The sequence below is a fragment of the Mustela nigripes genome, chromosome 11 (genome assembly GCF_022355385.1).
Source record: "Mustela nigripes isolate SB6536 chromosome 11, MUSNIG.SB6536, whole genome shotgun sequence".
NCBI classification, from domain to species: domain Eukaryota; kingdom Metazoa; phylum Chordata; class Mammalia; order Carnivora; family Mustelidae; genus Mustela; species Mustela nigripes.
This window is the reverse complement of record NC_081567.1, coordinates 13,467,671-13,486,639: the sequence shown is the minus strand read 5'-3', so window position 1 is coordinate 13,486,639 and position 18,969 is coordinate 13,467,671. Positions and strand designations below refer to the sequence as shown.

The 18,969-nt window shown below is 52.6% G+C and overlaps 1 protein-coding gene across 2 annotated transcripts in view; it reads right to left on the bottom strand.

The window, feature by feature from the left end:
* The window catches only part of GALNT17 (polypeptide N-acetylgalactosaminyltransferase 17), a 417,968-nt gene that overhangs the window by 172,724 nt on the left and 226,275 nt on the right, over positions 1-18,969 (bottom strand). The gene's annotated exons all lie outside the window — the stretch shown is intronic.

Below are 18,969 nucleotides of genomic sequence, written 5' to 3'. Positions count from 1 at the left end.
TCCCCACCCCAACCCAGGCAGCCTCTCTCAACCTGAATTCATGCAGAAAGTATTTACTTACTACACTACAGGCAGGAGTCCACGCCCTGGAGCAGGACTCCTGCCCGGAGGGGGTTCCCAGTCTGGGACTCCCTGAAGCAGCAATGAGACGGGGGGAGCCAAAGGCCAGGACAGGGAAGAAGGCTAATCGTGGCAGAGAACTGGGGGTCAGCGTCGAGGTGGCGCCGGCGATCAGTTTAGAGCAGGTGGAGCAAAGCCAGGAAGCAGCTACTCACGATCCAGCAGGTGAATGACTACACTTCACCAGCGAGAAGGTGCCAGAAACAAAACAGAAAGTGCGGGACGCGTCATGCTTGCTCCAGCGTCCCTGCGCCTGCGCTAACCGAGAGCCCCCTCCCCTGAGACGGGGCATGAAGTGGGCAGAGATCCCCTCTGCTCAGCCGGGCTCACGCCACCCCTCGGAGACGGACCACCCGAGGAGGCAGACATGGATGACTGAAATGCAGGCCACCTCCACCCCTGAGTCACACCACTTCTTTTCCAATAACCACTGCAAAAGAAGCCCTTCGTACTTAAAAAATTTAAAAAAAAATCACCAGCATGCAGTTGAAGCAAGAAATTAAGAATAAAGGTTTACATTTCTAAAACTTAACCACTGGGTTATAAAAAAAAAGCTTCTAAATACCCTTCGATCAAAGAGAAAAATAAAAACTGAAATTATACACTATTTAGGAAATAGTGACAACTCTAACACTATGTATAAAAGCTTATGAGCTGTGGCAAGATCTGTTCTCAGAGGAAAACACATAACATTAAATGCTTTTGCTATTAAGCAAGGCAAAAGGAAAATACATGAGCTGAGGTTTCAACTCGAGGGTAGAAAGCAAGAAGCCAAGGTGACAGGGGACAGGACGGAAGTCGCAGAATTCAAATATAGGGAAAGAGAGGAATCGGAACATCGCGAGCCGGTTCTCCAAAAAGGCCAACTAAATAGATTATAAAATTAAATCTAATTTTAAAAGGAGTGAAAAAAACCTACATAAATGCCATTAGGACTGAGAAAAAGGCTTTGGCCACACATAAAGAAGCTTTTACATGTTTTAATGATAAAGGAAGGGAAGCAATGCCACTCCGGAAAGCTTTCTGAGACAGAGCTGAAACCCGGAAGCTGAAACTTTTCCAAATCCTGGAAAAGTCATCCGAGATTACTATCCAAAAAGGCACTCGACCCAGATTATACTACAAATAAATTGTCTTTTCTTTTTTTTTTTTGAGGAATAGAAAAATACCATGTAATCTGAAATAGCACAGAACATAAAAGAAAATGGGAAAGTTGGTCATTTTTTCCACACACGTACAAGGCTCAGCATAAAGGCAGTAAAGTGAACACACACACACCTTGAAAACATCAGGCTAAGTGAACCCAGCCAGTCACAACACACACACTTACCACGTTTGCATGAAATGTCCAGATCAGGCAAATCTACAGAGACAGAAAGATCAGTGATTGCCTATGGCTGTGGGGGTCAGAGGAAAGTAGTAGATGATCTCTTTTAAGGGTGATGAATCATGTACTAAAAATCACAGTAATGTGTGTACAACTCTGAAGATACAAAAAACTCATTTAATTATATGTTTTAAATGGATAAAATGTATGACTGCGAATTTTATTTCAACAGGGCTGGTTTTCTTTTTTTTAAGGAAAAACAGCATATACACAATCTAAAGGAAAAACTATATACACATGTCACTGATCAACTGAATACTGAAAATTTTAACAAGTAGAGTTTACTCTAGGGATAAAAATATGGCCCTATTTTAGACAATCTATGAATACAATGCAAAATATTAATAAATCAAGAGGAAAAATAATCGCACTGATAAATACCAAAAAGACATATAAAAACATTATGTATGCATTTTCAAGGAAAATCTACAAAATTAAAAAGTAAGTCTCCTGAACCTGACGTCTTTTTCAAACAAACATCCAGTACTAGTTATAATGGTGAAATCCTCAAAGCATTTCACTAAGTCAGAAATGAGATAAGGATCTGCCGTTACCATCGATATTCAATATTGCTCTGTAGACTTCAGTGGACGCAATAAAAAAGGGAAATACAATGAAGGGAAAGAAAATGTCAACAAAAATTACTAGAACTTATAAAGACTTCAGAAATGCGGTCAGTTGTCATTTCTAATGAAAACTTTTTATCAAGGGGCGCCTGGGTAGCTCAATCAGTTGAAGCGTCTGCCTTCAGCTCAGGTCTTGATCCCAGGGTCCTGGAAAAAGTCCCGTATCAGGCTCCTTGCTCATCGGGGGGCCTGCTTCTCCCTCTGCCTACTGTTCCCCTCCGTGGGCTCTCTGGCTTGCGTGCTCTCTCTCTGGCAAATAAATAAATAAAATCTTTTTTTTTTTTTTAAAGAACACCTTTAGTTGAAGTAGAGCACACATTTTTTTTCAAAAGCACAAAAATCCCAAGCATTCAGCCCTGTCCTGTCAGTTAAAAAACTGAGCATACCCATTTAAGCATCGTTCAAGTCAAGAAAGAGACGATGACCAGTCTCCCTGAATCTCCCAGTGAGCTCCTCCAGTCCCTACTCGGGTTACCTGCTCAACGGTAACTACTATCTATCCTGAGTACTAACCTTGCAGATTGATGGTACATGATTTTGAAACTTATATAAGAAGAATCAAACAGTGTATACTATTTGGGATCTGAATTCTTTGATTCAACATCATGTTTGGGAGACATGCGTGCCTTTTGTTTTGAAAAAAAAAATTAATATCCTCAGGTAATCAGAGACTATATCACATTCATAAAACAAGAACTGGGTGTTACGGCAAAAGATGAGTTATAGAACCGATAGGAACACTTGAAAATGAAAATACAAAAGCAGAAATAGAAAGTTTAGAAAATCAGGTGAAGCATATTTCCCAGAATGTATAGTCAAAAGGTAAAAAATGAAAAATAGAAAGGTAAAGATTAAAAACTTAGAGAATTGGTCCAGGAGGTCTGACACTCAAAACAAGTTCCAAAAATGAAGAGCGCCAAACACACCTACACACACACACACACACACACATGCATGCACACACAAATAAAGAGTATCAACAACAAATATGTGTTTCCATTAGAAAGCTCCACCAAGCATCCCGCACAATGGATAGAAGTAAATCCCAAAGCACGTTGTCAGGAAATTACAGAATACGTGGGGTAAAAAGAATTTCTAAAAAGATAATGGCAAGTCACCTTCAAAGAACCAAGGTCAAAATGGCTCTGAACGTCCCGAGAGCCGTGTTGAAAGTTAGAAGGCAGTAAAACACAACCTTCAAAATAGGGAAGGAAAATCAGTCCAAGTGTGAAGCATGAATCCAGATATTTCTAGACAAGCCAGGACTAAAAACTTTACTTGAAGATATGCAACACTAAAATGAAGGGGTAAGCCAAGAAAACCAAGGCATGAGATTGGAACACAGGACCACACCCAGGAGAGAGGGCAAGGAAAGTCTAGAACCCGTGCTATTTTGCACAGCCTATTCCACTGCAAAGGGCCAGAGCGCTCTGGAGCCTTTTCCTGAATTGAAGGGGAATTCAGACAAGAGGCAGACGGTCTAGCGTTGGATTAGTGATGGGTACCTAGAAAACAAAGCAACCATCAGAGAAGGACTACGTACAGGAGAAACAAAAAGCTGAGCAGGAAAGAGGAAATAACTAAGTGTACCGTGTACATCCACACTAAGTTACAGTACTACAAATATTTTTAAATGATCTGAACAAAATCACAGCATAATTACCACGGGGGACAGACCGGGGACGAAAAGTGCAGGCAAATGCGGCAGGGATAGCTATGAGTAGGAAGTCAAGAAATCCTGCTTACATCTCAAAAAACAAGCAGGACTAGAAGTATATTATTTGGAAAGAGACAGGAAGACAGAAGGGCCATTTTCAAGAGTGAAGAGTGGTCCCTCTAGAGAGCAAACAGAGCCTTCTAGAGCATGTCCTAGACTTTTAAAATGCACGTGCACATCAATCTCATAGAAGGACCACGTCATTTAAAATACGTTAAGACCCTCATGAAACCGTCATCGTGATGATCACCGGGGATTTGATGATGAGTCATCATCCTATACTTGTATTTTTTAAATTTGTACAATGAATATTAACTTTACAATGAACACATAATAAAAAAGTATTTTTTACAACGGGATTTTCAAATTCCCCAGTCTCCTCGCCACTGTCCGTGTTCTTCTCTGCTGGGCTGGGAGACAACATCTGGAGTAGAAGCAGAGCAGAAAATGACTCTTCTTTCTCCCCCTCCTGAATGCCGACAGACAAATCACAAAGCTCTCATTTCACGGCTGTCGGACCCTGCTCCTCCCTCCTCATACTCTTCCGGATTTGAAGTCTCTGCAATTTCAAGTTTCTTCAAGCAAGAACTCCCGCTTTCCAGTGATGACGACAGGTGTCGGGGGTTTCTTCCCCGTGTGTCATTGCTTTTAAGATACCAAAGGGTTTGGGGGCAGATGAGACGGATGTCCCAGTTGTGTAAACATTCACAACCCGTCGAACCACCATTCTTCACTACTTTGAGGCCTGAGACTGCATTCAAAGAGACACGCAGAGACTACGAGTGGGAAGGTCACGGTGGTCATTTGAAGTCCGGGAACGCCGTCCCAGCCCCAGAAGCACAGAGGTTGGCTGGAGCGGCTGAGCCCTTCAGGCAAAATGATTGCATTTAAGGGCTGCAGGAGCTTAAAATCAGAGGTCAGCCATCGGGTGACCAGAAATCCAAATGGAGACACGGAGCTGGGGAAAGAGGCACGGCAGGCCAGCGGAAATGCGGGACTCGGGGGTGTGATGGCAGGGCCGGCCCGGTGATGACTTCCCGGAGGCCAGGACTCTGAGTGGATGCATCCCTGAGGTCTGGCCAAAGAAAAGCCCCCGGTCCTGGGACGCCGGGGTTCTGGGGGAGAGGCCCCTGGTGGAGTGGAGGGTCTCACTGTGGAGCCGCCACTCCGGGAGCCCCATGAGCAAGGCAGAGAGCTCCTGGGAGAGATGCTGGGAGAGCGCCGGCGGCGGGAGAAGGGGAGCCTCAGGGACGCCTGGCGGCTCGAGGTTCGAGGTGGGAACACTGCTTCTCGGTGCACGACTGCAGCCGGGCCACCAGGTCAGACGCCAGGGCCCAGGACCAGAGCAGGACAAAATCCGGAGAGAAGACAGGGTGGGGATCTCAGGAGAGCTGGGAATGAACAAGCCGGGGAGACACGGGGTCTTCGCCGCCGTCCCCAGCCGTCCTCCAAAACCTGGCATGGAAGAAGAGCCTCGAGGAAGCTGTTCTTCACGAACCCGTGCTCTCTTTGCTCCAGAAGAGGCCAAACCCGCGTGCTAGAGGCGGCAGTTTGAGAACCATCCCTGGTTTGGGCTCCGTGACCTCTGCTCCCTGCTCTCAGGTGCCCGGCGGGACCGCGGGGGCTTCCCAGCGCCTTCACTGCCTTTTCCCGGGGGAGCCCAGCTCGGAGCCAGCCGGGCTCTCAGAGCGGGAAGGAAGCGCTCTCACTCCAGTACAGCCCTGCGCTGGTGGGTGCTGAGAAGCAAGAAGATGTGCTGTAAACGGAAGCCCGTGGTTTTCTGCCTCCAGTCCCATAGGAAGGAGACGGGGGACAGGGAGGGGGCGAGAAGGGACAAGGGCCAGGTGCAGCCCAGAGAGAGGGAGCGATGCGTTCCCCAGGGAGGCCGGCGCGGGGGGCACGGGGGTGGGCTTTGCCTCCATTCTCCTGGGGGCCACAGAAGGAGCCTGCCTCGCAGGGGCCCCACATGCGTGTGGGACCCGCCTCATCCAAACGGCCACGATGGCGTAGTGTGGCCACGGGGGGAGGGGAGGGAAGGGGGAGGCTGAGTGGAGAGTCAGAGAGCAGCGGGGTCTCTCCCGAGGGCAAGCTGGGCCCACAGCTGACGCGGGGGTGAGTGGGAGAAGGAGCACCCGGCTCGGGCGCCCGCCCCCAGCACACGCCTCGGCCCGGAGGTGGACGCGTGCTGACCCACCGAGAGATCGGATCCCAGTCAGGCGGGCTCTCGGCCCCTGCTGGGGCCCTGCCCACGGGAAGAAGAGACACACATGACCTCGGGGCTTCCGCTCAGCTGCGGGGGGACGAGCCCACCCGTCCCCACCCCGTCCCCACCCGCCCACCACCTGGACTGAGCATTCTGTTCGCAGGAGGCCGAGCATTTCCTCAGGGACAAACTGCGCTCAGGAGCCCCGACCCAGCAGTTGTCCCCCTGGGGGTGAGCACGGGTGTAGTGAAGGTTCAAGAGGTACGAGCCGCTGGGTCAGCGGAGGCTTCGCTACTCCGCGCCTTTCTGTCCCGGCCGCGGAAGGAAGCCAGAGCGATTTCGTAAGGACTCCGCAGCAGACACGCTCTTATCATTCCGTCCACCTCGGAGCATTGAACGGGGGCTGGGGCCAGAGCAGTGGAAGGATGCAGGCTAACGGCCGCGCCTTGGCTTCCCTGCCTCTTGGCTCCCACGTACTCCAGAATCGCACGCGTCCGTCACCAGGGGACGAGGGGGGCAGAGGGACGTCTACGGAAGTCACAGCGCCAGCGCCTGGGTTCCAAGTCCTTACCCGTCTGACTCTCAGTGCAGGAGGAAGCAAACGTGCCGTCAGCCTTTCTGAGACAGGCGGAAAGACACAGAAGTAAATCCAGGAACGACACCGTGTGCAGCCGGGCCCGCGACGAAACCGGCCTCCAGCGAGAGAAGCCGCGGCTCCCAGGCTCGGCCGCAGCCTGCGGGGGCTCCCACCTGCCGCACGACCCGTCCGGTCTGCAGAGCCGTCTGCCGCCTCCGCGGACGCCGCAGCCGGAAATCAACATTAATAGAAGACGCTCAAGGATCGCTTCTCTCGTTTTTCCTGTAAGTTCAACTTCTTAGGAACCCGGGGGTTCACTGAACTTCACGCACGTAAGTCAAACTCCAAAATACTGACTTGTGCATCCTACCGGGTCCAGAAAGGACCGCCGCGCAGGGACGCTTTCCCAGACCGCAGACGCTGCCCGACCTCAAAAGGCTGCGAAGGGGCGGCCTCCATCACACGCTACTCCTACTGATACTGTCCCTAACAGCCCAGACAGCGCGTCACCGCCTCCCTGCGGCTGTGAGGATGCGAGACTGAGAGGTTTACTGACGCAGCTTCTTGGGGGAAAACGAAGCCCGCTGCCCCTGACTTTCTGTGTGCGTTGGCTGCAAAAGCTATTTTTAGAGCCCTGCGGGAGCCAAACCGGCGACAACTCTGACCTAAAATCCAGAGAGATTGCAAAGCATCAACCTGAACTTCCTGCTTTGGGAAAGTCTGGGGTGAACTGCAGCCATGGAAACCGGGCGCCGTCCACGGGATGAGGAACGCCTGCATGCCCACGAGTTAAGAGCAAACCGCTGTGTGTGCTGAACCCGGGCAGCGGGCTGGACCCGGGCAGCGGGCTGGACCTGGACAGCGGGATGGACCTGGACAGATGAACCTGGCCAGCGGGCTGACCTGGGCCAGCGGGCTGCACCCGGCGGGGAAGCACACCACAGGCTCTGCTCTCACTGCTGATGGATAATTTCCCGGGCTCTTACGGAAGACTCTATCTGCTTTCTCCCCAGTCTAAGAGAAATAAAACAGTCACATGTCCCCGTCTTTCCACAAAAGAGAGGAGGAAGTGGAGAGGGGCTCAGCTCCAAACTGAGCCTGAAATGGGACTAACGTTGCACGTCTGGGAAAGCCGGGCCGAGCTGGTCTGTGGTGGGCGACGGCGAGTCTGGTGGTGCTAGCGGGGAGTGCACGAACGGCGAAGGCCGGCTGGGCTTCGGACCCGCTACGACCCGTATCTGAGGCACCGCATCCAGAAGGTGCCCTCAAAACGACAGGGAGCAACGGGGCCCCGTGGACGCAATGGGCCGGAGTTCCACACTCCGCCATAGAGAAAGCCAAGGGGCAGCTGGGAATAGGGAGAGAAGGGCTTTTTCTGCTCCAAACTCAGTCTGAGTCTCCTGTAGCTGCTTTTTGGGCTCTGAAGGTGGAGCGGAGAACGGCAGGAGAAGGAAGACACGCACAAGACTGGACGACAGCACGTCTGGAACCGTCTAGAAGAGGGCCTACTGGGAGCCTGCCCCTCCCCACCCCGTCCGCAATCACACCCACCCAGCTCCAACCGCTGAGGAATGGAGGCCTCGCCAGATCCGCCTGGCAGGATGAACGGCCCCACTGCTCCCGACTCATGTCCAGCAATAACTCAGGACCTGGGCATTTAACTCAGAGGCAAAGTATCTTCTATTTTTAAAACCTTTCACTTAAAAGGAAACTTGTCTGCTGTTTGGCAGCCCAGAACGCCGAGCCTCTTTGGAAGCGAGGAGGAGAACCTTCCCCGAATTACTCAGAGTTACCCACCCTCCGCTCTGTCATCGCACGTGCTGGCCGACGGAGGCGGGCGTCTGTCTGTCCTCGCCGAGAGCGGCTGCCCTGCGAGCCTTGCTCTGGCTCCCGGCACTGCCTGGGAACTCTGCTTCCAGGAGAACGGCATCGGGCAGCGGTTTCAGGGTGTCATGCAAAAAGAAACACTCATCTACCCAGGCTGGTGTTGCAGGTACAGAAGGGGTGTTAAGAAATACCATTTATTTCGCCCCAAAGCGGTCTGTTCACCAATGTGTAAGCACGCTTTTGTTTTACAACGAACAGCCTCCCCGACAGGACTGACGGGAGGACTGTGGGCCTCTCCTCTGTCAGGGCAAATGCCCTTTTGTTAGAACTGCCGCTTCCTTGCTGGCGTGCGGCACTCTGCTCCGTGGGCAGGAGATCGGGGAGGGCTAACCCAGCGGTCAGGTGAGCTGTCCTGACCATGCAGAGTTGGAGGAATGGACCAAGCATGCAGACGAGAGTTGTAGGGCCCCTACAGGGAGAAGCAGGCTTGCCACCACAGAACACAGAAGAGCCCTAATAACAACACCTACAACGGGCATTTTCAAGCAGTTTGTATGTATTCATCTTCACGACAATCCTACAAAATTGGTCACTGCCCTCACGGACAGGTGGGGTCTGACGCACAGAGAGGTCAAGTGGCTTGTTCCTGGTCTTGCAGAATGGGTCTGGGGCACATCTACCCCTTTTACAGAGAAGTAAACTAAGGCTCAAAGGCAGTGGTCAAATCTGACCCCAAAACAGGTTGTGGCAATGTTGTCTCTCTCCCACGATGCTGCCGACACACAGAGCGGTTGAGAAGTGCTGGCTCCCAGCTTTTTAATTTTTTTTTTTTAAGATTTTATTTACTTGAGAGAGAAAACACGTGAGCATGGGGAGTGGCGGGGGAGAGGGAGAAGCAGGCTCCTCGCTGAGCAGGGAGCCTGAGGCCGGGCTCGATCCCAGGACTCTGGGATCATGATCTGAGCTGAGGGCAGGCGCTTAACGACAAAGCCAGCCAGGCGCCCCGTCCCAGCTTGGAGCACCGTGAACAGGCAGCAGTCAGCCATGGACGGCCACGCAGAGCAGACCCAGGCCATCCTGTGTTTCCAGGTGGGCTGGACCTGCTCCTTTCCCAGAAGTGAGAAACGTGAGGATGACGCTGCGTCAAGGTCCTGGACAACCGCGATCGCTACGAGGCCTTCTTCCCAGTTAACTGTCTGACCCAACTTCAAATGCTTCAGAGGAGTGGACGCGGCTTCTGCTGGACACTCTTACAAAGGACAGAAAAGCAAGAACGCATCCATTCCTTCCCCGGTGGTCATTCTCACTCACCGAGTTCTCACCTGGGGTCTCAAAAATGGACAAACACGGGAAAACTTGAAAAGGACCAAAACACAAGTAGAGAAGCCTCTGCCCTGCTTAGAAGAGAGTTCCATACGCAGCAGGAATGAAGGCTCAGGAGGCAGAGAGGGAAAAACACCGCACGCGGAGTCCGCCCCAGCCCTGATCCTCCTCCTAACTCTTCATGCTCCGGAGGGAGAGGAAACCCCACAGTTGACGAGTAAGGACCAAACCCACACCTTCTACCAACGGGGCTCCTCCAGGGCTGTCCCCTGAAGAAAGCAAGCGGCGTTTTGTGGAGGTTCTTTTTAACTGTAAATTGCCTCACGTCTGGGGTCTCTGGTAGCAAAATCAACCCGGTCCCTCCTCTGTCACTGGACAGCCACAGGCAGGAGAAGAAGGTGAGGCTTTTCCACTGTGATTTTTCTCTTCCTGAACTGGGATAGACTTCAGCTGGCCCCCGAGCCAGATTCCTCTCCAGACTCTCCTTTCCTAGACCCAGAGGCAAGTACAAGCCACTGTGGTCTTCAGTCTGTCCTTCCCCACACGCTGCAGGCGGCCAGCACCAGAGGCCCAGCCCACGGTGGCCAGGAAGACCTGGCTGACTCTGGGCGGGGGTCAGCTTCTGCCCCATCTCTGCTAGCGACTCCACTGCGACGTTCTGCTGCTCTGGGATTTGCCCCAGTTTAATCAGCTGCGTCCTCTGTGCTGTCCGGCCACGTCCCTCCAAAGGGGACCGCACAAGACTGGGAGCCAAGAATTAACACCCAACGGTCTTCATCTTGTTGCAAGGTCGGCCATCCGCGGCGGCCATCCGCTCCGAAGATAGAATTCACATTCCACGCGATTCGTCTATTTAGCCTGCACAATTCTACAGTGTTGGGTATGCTCACAGAATTGTGCAATCCTCGCCAAGATCATTTCTGAGACATTTGTATCACTCCCCCAAAGGCCTCCTGCTCATCAGCAGTCCCTCCTCTCCCCGCCCCTTCTCCAGGCCAAGACAACTGCTCTTCTACTTGTCTCTCCCATCCGTGTTTCATCGTCCACCTCGTCTGACCGCTGGGTGGACTCTGGGCTCCTCTCTTCGGTTTGGAGAACTCTGCGTGACGTGGACTTCCTGTTCTGACCCACTTGGTCTGGAATCTCTCCTCTCGTTTTCAGTGCACATTCCCTACCCTCAGTCTCCTCACCACACCCCAGATCCCTCAACCTCCGGGTGTCCTACATGGTTAATTCCGTGGACTTGGGTTGCCCCAATCCTGCACGTTCTAAAGAAAGAACTAGCCCTGGCCGGGGCCCTGGAAGATAAGCGATAGGCCCTGGAGGTCTCCTGCCTGCTTCGAGTGTCTCGCGGGCCTGAGGCCCTGGACCACACTAGTTTAAGCTCTGGGTGAGGGAGGCGGAGACTGCACGGCCAAGGCCAGTCGCCCGGCACGCCGTGCCTCCATGACTGACCGCCACTGAAAACCGGGAAGGCCAAGGCTCGGGAGAGCTTCCCTGGTTGGCCCTGCTCCGTACCTGCGGTTCGGTGTCACCGCCGGGACATGAGGTGCTGTCTGTGCAGCCCCACGGCAGAGGACAGCCCGAACCTCACACCTGGTTCTCCTGAACTCTGTCCTATGCATCTTTTTCCTTTCCTGATTTCCATCTGTGCCCTTCTACTCTAACAACGTGGTAAAGGGAAGCATGGCTGCTTTTCTGAGTTTTGTGAGTCCTTCTATTGAATCATCATCACACCTGAGGGCAGTCTGGGGACCCCAAACACACTCATTTTTCACTCCCAGCCCTCTAATTGTGCTGTCTCCCACATGCGATGTCAGCCTGCAAGTCCCAGAAAGTCCCATCCTTTCCAAGAGAGACAGCACATGGGGAAGAGTGCGGACTCTGGGCGACGTGACTGGCCTGCTCGCTTCTCTCTCACTAAGCCTGTGACCCTGAGAAAAGTGCTCGCCCCGTCTGTGAAATGGAGACCATGATGATACTCACTTCCAAGGGCATCCGGTGTAGATGGATTTGAAATGTGTACAGCATAAGATTAAAACCCGGCACATGGAAAATTCCAACATTAATTACGGTTTTTATGAGCTCTCCATCCGCTCCACTCACAAAGCTAACCCCCCTCCCGTCAAGCCACACTTCCTTGCACTTAAATGCAACTGTGCCCACTTGGGTCCCGGGTCTCCAACCAGCCCAGCACCTCCTTTGGGAGGACCACGGCCTTCACCAACCCTGTCCCCCTAAAGTCCCTACAAGGCTGAGCACAAAATTGGTTCCTAAAATACATGTGCTGATGCCTAGGGAAGAGATCTCTGTTTAAAAGTCTAGAAAAATCGGGTTTTCCATGTAAGGATTTCCCCGTGTGTAAGCCAGTGATATTCCCCTAGGAAGGGAGAAAAAAACCCTTTTCCATTATATACATTTGTGTATAGAATCTGAGACACCAGCAGCCACACAAATCCAGGACAGCCCTTTCAACTAACAGCCTCTAATGGTTCCTGTGCCTTATAATTATATGTTAAAATTATATGTTGGATTTAGGATGGCTAATTATTAATCATCAGCCTGAATTAGTTATTAATGAGTAATGCCACTAATTACAGGGTCACCTAGCACAGAGCCGGCGGGCACCCCCAGCACCGCCCAGAAGATGCCTCATTCAACCGCAGACAGCCCCCAGAAGCAGTGCCCTGGAAAATGGCCCATTTCTGGTGCCACCAGAGACCCCGGCCTCCTGGTAAAACTCTCAGATTTTACACCTGGAAAGAACTGGGAAGATTAGCGATTGCCACGCTGCGAGCTACACACCTTCTGCAGGCTGCTGAGCTCAGTGAGGTTTCTGTGAATTCACGACGCACCCAATCTGGGTGTCTCCAGGCTGTGTAGACTAGATCCCCTTTCTGCTACTGGTTTCCAGATAGGAGGACATTATGTTACAAATCATAAAATTTGAGTTCATATCCAAGTACAACTGAATTCATAGTAGTTCTTTTGTCAAGGAATTCTCATGAGAGATTTGTCGGATGTTCCCAGATCCCCCAAACCGCCATCAACGACGCCTTTGTCCTTGGTTGGCTCACCCACTCTCTTTCCTTCTGGAAAAGACTCCAGACCTTTATCACTTTCCCATGACCCCCCACACGAAGGCCTAGCTCCCACTCTTAAGGGTGACTTCTCCTCCTCTTCCCCAAAGAGAACGTGGTCATAAACCATGAGCTCTCTCCTCCTGCTCTCCAAGACCAAACCGCCATGTGAGTTCATGGCCTGACCTCGTCCCCGAACTCCGGGGTCCTCCGCTCCCACCAGCCCCTCCCTCCCTCCTGTGTCTCCAGACCTTCCCTCTCCTTGCGCCGTGGCTTCAACTGTACGTAGTGTTTAGAAATGTTTTAGAAAATTTTTTTTTAAGATTTTATTTATCTGACAGAGAGAGATCACAAGTAGACAGAGAGGCAGGCAGAGAGAGAGGAGGAAGCAGGCTCCCCGCTGAGCAGAGAGCCCGACACGGGGCTCGATCCCAGGACCCTGGCATCATGGACCCAAGCTGCAGGCAGAGGCTTTCACCCACTGAGCCCCCCTGGCGCCCCTGTGCGTGGTGTTTAAACGGCAGTCTTCCTGTCCTCACCTGGGAAGAGGACGTTCGAGCAACAGACGACAAATTCAGGGAGATGGGGCAGGAGTTCCAAAGTCGGAAGCTGAGAAGCAGCTGGTAAGGGAGTGGCCTTCAGGGGACAATGTGTGAGGAGAGCTCCCCCAGAGTGAGGTGCTCCCCGGAGCAGGGGGTCTTACCGTCTGACCCAAGCCTGACGGCCAGTGCTCCCGGCAGCAGAAAACCCCCTCACCCCTCCCTGCCGCAGGGGTAGGGAAAGTGGCCTGTGGAGCAGAGCGGAGCCCGGGTAGACAGGGGTGTCACCTCTCGGTGTGTGACTCCTGGGACGCAGACAGGGAACCCAGAGCAAATGTTGACCCGTGACCACTTTCAAAAGGGCCATTATTAAAGTTCGGTATAGAAAAGGAGGGAACTACTCACTCACATTACAACACAGACGAACCTCGCAAACCGTGGGTGATGTCAAAGAAGCCAAGCAAAAGCCCCGGGACTGTATGGTTCTGCGCGCACGAACCGTCCGGAACAGGACGTCCAGAGACAGACAGCAGATGCCGCTGCCAGGGACTCGGCGGGGGTGGGGGAGGGTGGAGTGGGGAGTGGGGAGGGGTGAGTGTCTACTGGGGAGGGAACTGGGCAGGAAGTGCTGATGCGTGCACAGGAGTGCGAGTGCACGGAACACCACTGAATCCGATACCATAAAATGGTTAACATGTAAAATTTGTGTCACGTGCGCTTTACCACCTTAAATAAAATCGTCAGCAAAACAGAAAAAAAGGAAGGCCTAGAATCGCACCCTAGAAGACACAGAAACCATCTACGTGTCCGTCGATGGGTGAACTGGACCGAGAAGGCGTGACGTGCCGGAGAAAGAAGAAAATCCCACCGTTTGCAACACACGGATGGACCTTGAGGGCGTCCTGCCGAGTGTCAGACGCCAGACGGAGAGACACAGGTAGGGAGTGACTGCTCCCGCGTACGGGGCTCGTCAGGGAGCAGAGATCAGCACAGCGGGTGCCGGGGGCCGGGGCTGGGGGGAGCGGCGAGGCGCTGGGCCAAGAGCAGACACGGAATCTCAAGCCGGGGAGTTCCGGAGATCGGACGGACGGCACGGTGACCGCGCTTGTTAGTAACCGCCTGCAGGCTCCAAGTCAGCCGAGGGAAGAGATCTTGAGGGCTCCCACCCTTTCAAAGACAGTGACTTTGTAAAGTGATGGACGCGTTCCCTGACCTGACCTCGGCAGCCATTTTGTGCCAGAACACTGTCCCCAGTAAGTACACACAGTTCTTGTTTGTCAATCATCGCTCAGGAAAGCTTGAAAAAAATAAGTGCTTAAAATGCATATGTAAATTTATGAATTAACTACCTGGAAGTAAAAGGCAGCTCTGCAGTACAGGGACCCCAGCAGTTAGAGGGTGCGGGGCGGACGCTAAGCCAGAGGCGGAAAGAGCACGGGAAGAGGCCCAAGGAGGGAGAGTCCCTGCCGCCTTGATAAAGCAGGATCGAGGCTCAGATTGCCCGGCCCTACATTGGACAACAGGAAGATCCTTCCTCCGCACCTCCCGTGGGACAGAGGAGTGAGCAACAGGCCACTCCCCTACTGCAAAGGGTCAGCGAGGGACAGGAGGACATCTTATTCAGCACGGAGCCTAATACAGAGCTTGAACTCACCACCCTGAGATCAAGACTTGAGCTGAGATCAGGCGTCGGACGCCTAACCGACTGAGCCACCCAGGTGCCCTGAAGCGTTCTTAAATTCAAGGAGGTTCAAGTTTTTATGATGACAGGAGATGGGACAATATCCATAGTGCACTGAGGCTGATGTGTGACGTAAGTGGCCCCAGGACTTGCCTAACCCAAGAGTGATAAGAAACATCACAAGGTCTACTGGGGTTTCCATCAGGGCAGGAGAAGGCTCACGGCACTGAGGAGGAGGAAACCGAGACAGCGGGGTTTGACCGTTACACCCAGGAGTTCTGCTCTCCCGCGCCCTGGGGTGCACGCTCAGTTTCTCCCATTCCTAAAATCACATCACCTGATCTCTCCTTACCCTCCTCCGCAGCTTCCGCCCTCCCCCCACCGAGTCCAGGCTGCCCCAAACCCCTCACTCGCTTCCCCAAGGTCTTCATACTCCATCCGTCCCTCCGCACACTGCCAGCTGGCTTCGGACCCAAATGCTCCCTTAAAACGGTTTCAGCAAGGCCATGAGGGGCTGAGCCCTTAAACCCAGTGGTGTTCCAGGTCTTCCCGTTATTAAATCTCTTACTCCCCGACTGTCCTCATACATCTCTGATCATTCACCAAGACCCGTCAGTCTCCCTTACGGAGGCTCCCTCCGCCCCAGAAATAGTCAGGCTCTCCTTGTCTTTCTCTAAAGGACCTCTGGGCACTGCCGCTCTCTCTCTGATTGCTCGAGCGGATGGCTCTTCAGAGCCTCAACTGTCACTCACCCATTCGGTCATTCACTGAAGATTCTCAGCAGACGACTAAGTGCCAGGTAGTAGGTGAGCAGGGGGTCCGCAGCCGTGACCCAGCCACACTCCTGGCTTCATAGGTCTACGGTCTGGTGGGCGATAAAGACGGTAGAGAGAGGCTCTCCAACTGGGAGAGGCAAGTAGGAACGCAGCACTGGTTCGTAACAGGAGCCCTGCGAATCATTCGGGCCTCACGAAGTTTATGAAATTATATGAAAAGTTCTGTCCGATCGGACAAGTTCAGGGTCGATACGATCTATGCCTTTCATTAGCTTAGGCAAGAGGTCCTTGACTCAGAAACATTACCGATGTGACCCTGGACATAGTGTCACTCTGGAGAAAAATCAGGGCTTATACAAAGACGTGAGACCTTGCTCTGCGAGGCAAGAGCTGGACCGGGCCCTCAGTCCTTCCCTGAAGAGTCGCGGCAGCAGAGGGCAATGACACATAGTGGAGGCCACGGGGACCTCGTAAGGCTTAACTCAAGCTCCTGAAAGCCTAACTATGCTTCTCCTGCAGCTCCGAGTAACCCTTCCCCAAACCCCCCAGTCCCACGGTCACGCCACACAGCGCAGGTGCCCAGGCTCCCGGTGTGAGAAGCAGGGATATGGCTGTCCTGGGAATGACACAAGTCTCCTGCACAGCGTCGAAAAAGAGGGATTTGGGGGCCAATATTTAGAAAACAAGAGACTTCATGGAATGATCTGGATTTGTGTGTTCTCTTCAAAGTCTGAGGACCCAGCAAAGGCCAGCCCTGGGTCCCTGCCCCCCGGCTAGCACAGTCCCCTGGGGCTGGGAGCAGCTGCCTTCTTGGGGGGGCGCAATGCATTCTTCAGCCCCCGCACCCCACCCCCATACCCAGACTCTGCTCTGCTTCACGGCACCGGCCCCCTCTCCACTCTAGCGGCCCTGGTGGACACAAAGGAGGGCAGAGAACAGATGGAAAACCGTGGAAATAAACCATTTACCAGGCAGGGGAAAAGTACCTATAGAGGAAGAAAAGGGAAAGAAGTAAAACAGAAAAGTTACACATTTTCCTCTTTTTTAAGGATATAAATTTTCTTAATGCAAAATCTCCTGTATTATGTCGTCACCTGGGAAGACTCGGCGTCCACGGCTCACCCGGCCGCGCCCTGTGGATGGTGAAATGCTCCCCCCACCGTGCCCTTCCCCCAAAATAAAACCATTGCTCCCGAAGCGTTAGGATCACCGTCGGGGAGCAGAAACGACCATGTCCTCACCTGCAAGAAATCCTAGTGTCTCTGCACGGCACCATCAGAAGGGCCATAAACCTCTGTCCTGTAAGAACAGCTCCATCCGCCATTAACAAACTACGCATTTCGTCAGTTGTGATGCATTAAGAAGAGATGGCTGGTATTTGATTCTGTTTTGTGCGTCAGAGATACAGGCAGTATTAATGACTCACGGCCACAGCTCTGTTTTCTTGAGTCTTTGTAGAGCGCGCATCAATCATCTGCTAATATTACCGTAACTCACAAAATACAAGCCACATTTTCGCATGGTGCCTTTCATATGTAGGAATAGCGGTTTTCTGGGCACCTGACCGCACGCCACTGCTCCCACTGCTTCGCCTCTGGGGTAGCACCGTGTCAGCCCCCTTCCCGTATCCGTGGCGGCCGGAGGTCAGGGAGGAAGTACCATGTGTGTTCAGCTCAGCAGTGTTGAGTTCCTCCATGTTGTTCTGCACCCGACCCCACAACGCTTTCCATCTTGCAAAACCGAAACTTGGCACTGTCGGGTAACACACCCCACGCCTCTCTTCTCCCAGCACCTGACGACCACCGATCCTCCATCTCCGTAAATCTGGCCGTGCTCGGTACCTCACAGGAGTGGAACCATACAGGATGTGGCTTTGGTAACTGGTTTATTTCATTTAATGTGATGTCCCCAAGGTTCACTGATGCTGTAGCTTATATGGGAACCTCCTACCTTTGTTAGGGCTGAGTGATATTCCGTTGCATGTACACCCCACGTTTTATCCCCCTTCCATCCGTCGGTGGACGCTTGGGTCACCAGCACCCTCTAGCTGTTTTGAATTAGTGCTGCCAGGAACACGGGTGTGCAACTCTCTCTCTGAGAGGCTGCTTTCAACTCTTTTGGGTCCGTACCCAGATGTGACACTGCTGGACCACATGGTAATTCTGTTTTTTAGAAATTCCTGAGGAACTCTCGTGCTGCATGATTTGGTATTTCTACGAGCAGTGCTCAAGGATTCCGATTTCTCCATCCTTGCCAACACCTGTTCCTCTCTGCTTGTTGGTTGGACAGTCCCACCCTAATGGATGTGAGGGGGCAGCCCACCATTAAATCCAAATTCCCCAAAGGTCGTGCTTTGCTCCCAGGCGACACCTTACTGATGAGTGTACGTAAGTATTTGCAAGAAGCCAGGAGCATGGCCTACAGCACGGCACTGAACATTGAGACTAGGATGGAAACTGAGGCACAGGACCTCTCTGGTGCAGGAAGTTATAGGCCCAAAACATCGCCTTCCTTGTTGCACAGATCCACCCAGGGCAGCCCTACTCTAAAGCGATTAGGTCCTCAGCTCTCAGTCTGGGCAGGAAAATAAGAGAACCCGAGGCAACTTTGTTATTCAACATGTGACAACTATGAACTTCAGAACCACCTGTCGAAAGTCCTCGTCCTAGCGCACAACTCCTTCTTGCCCCCTCCTTTAGATCAACAGACACTGCCTCAAAACCAAGCCAAGGCAGGAAAGCGTCTCCCGCCTGTACTAACTGAAGACAGAGCCCTGAAGGTCTGAAGCCACTTGGGCCCTTCAGCAAAACTCACAGAAGTTCCGAATGACTCAGGTCTCATGGTGAGAAACAGCCTCTGTGGCGGGCTGGACAACGCCTCCTCCCCTCCAAAAAATCCACATCCTAATCTCCGGAACCTGTAAACGTTTCCTTACGTGGGAAAAAGGACTTTGCAGATGAGGTCTTTTTGTGGGCTAGAGAGTTACCTTCGCTTATGCACAAGGGCCGTCAATGTCATCACAAGGGCGCATGGCAGGGAGGCAGAGACTTCGGAGGGAGGAGAAGGGCGTGTGATGAAGGAAGAGTGGAAAGGAAGGGATGATGGAGCCACAA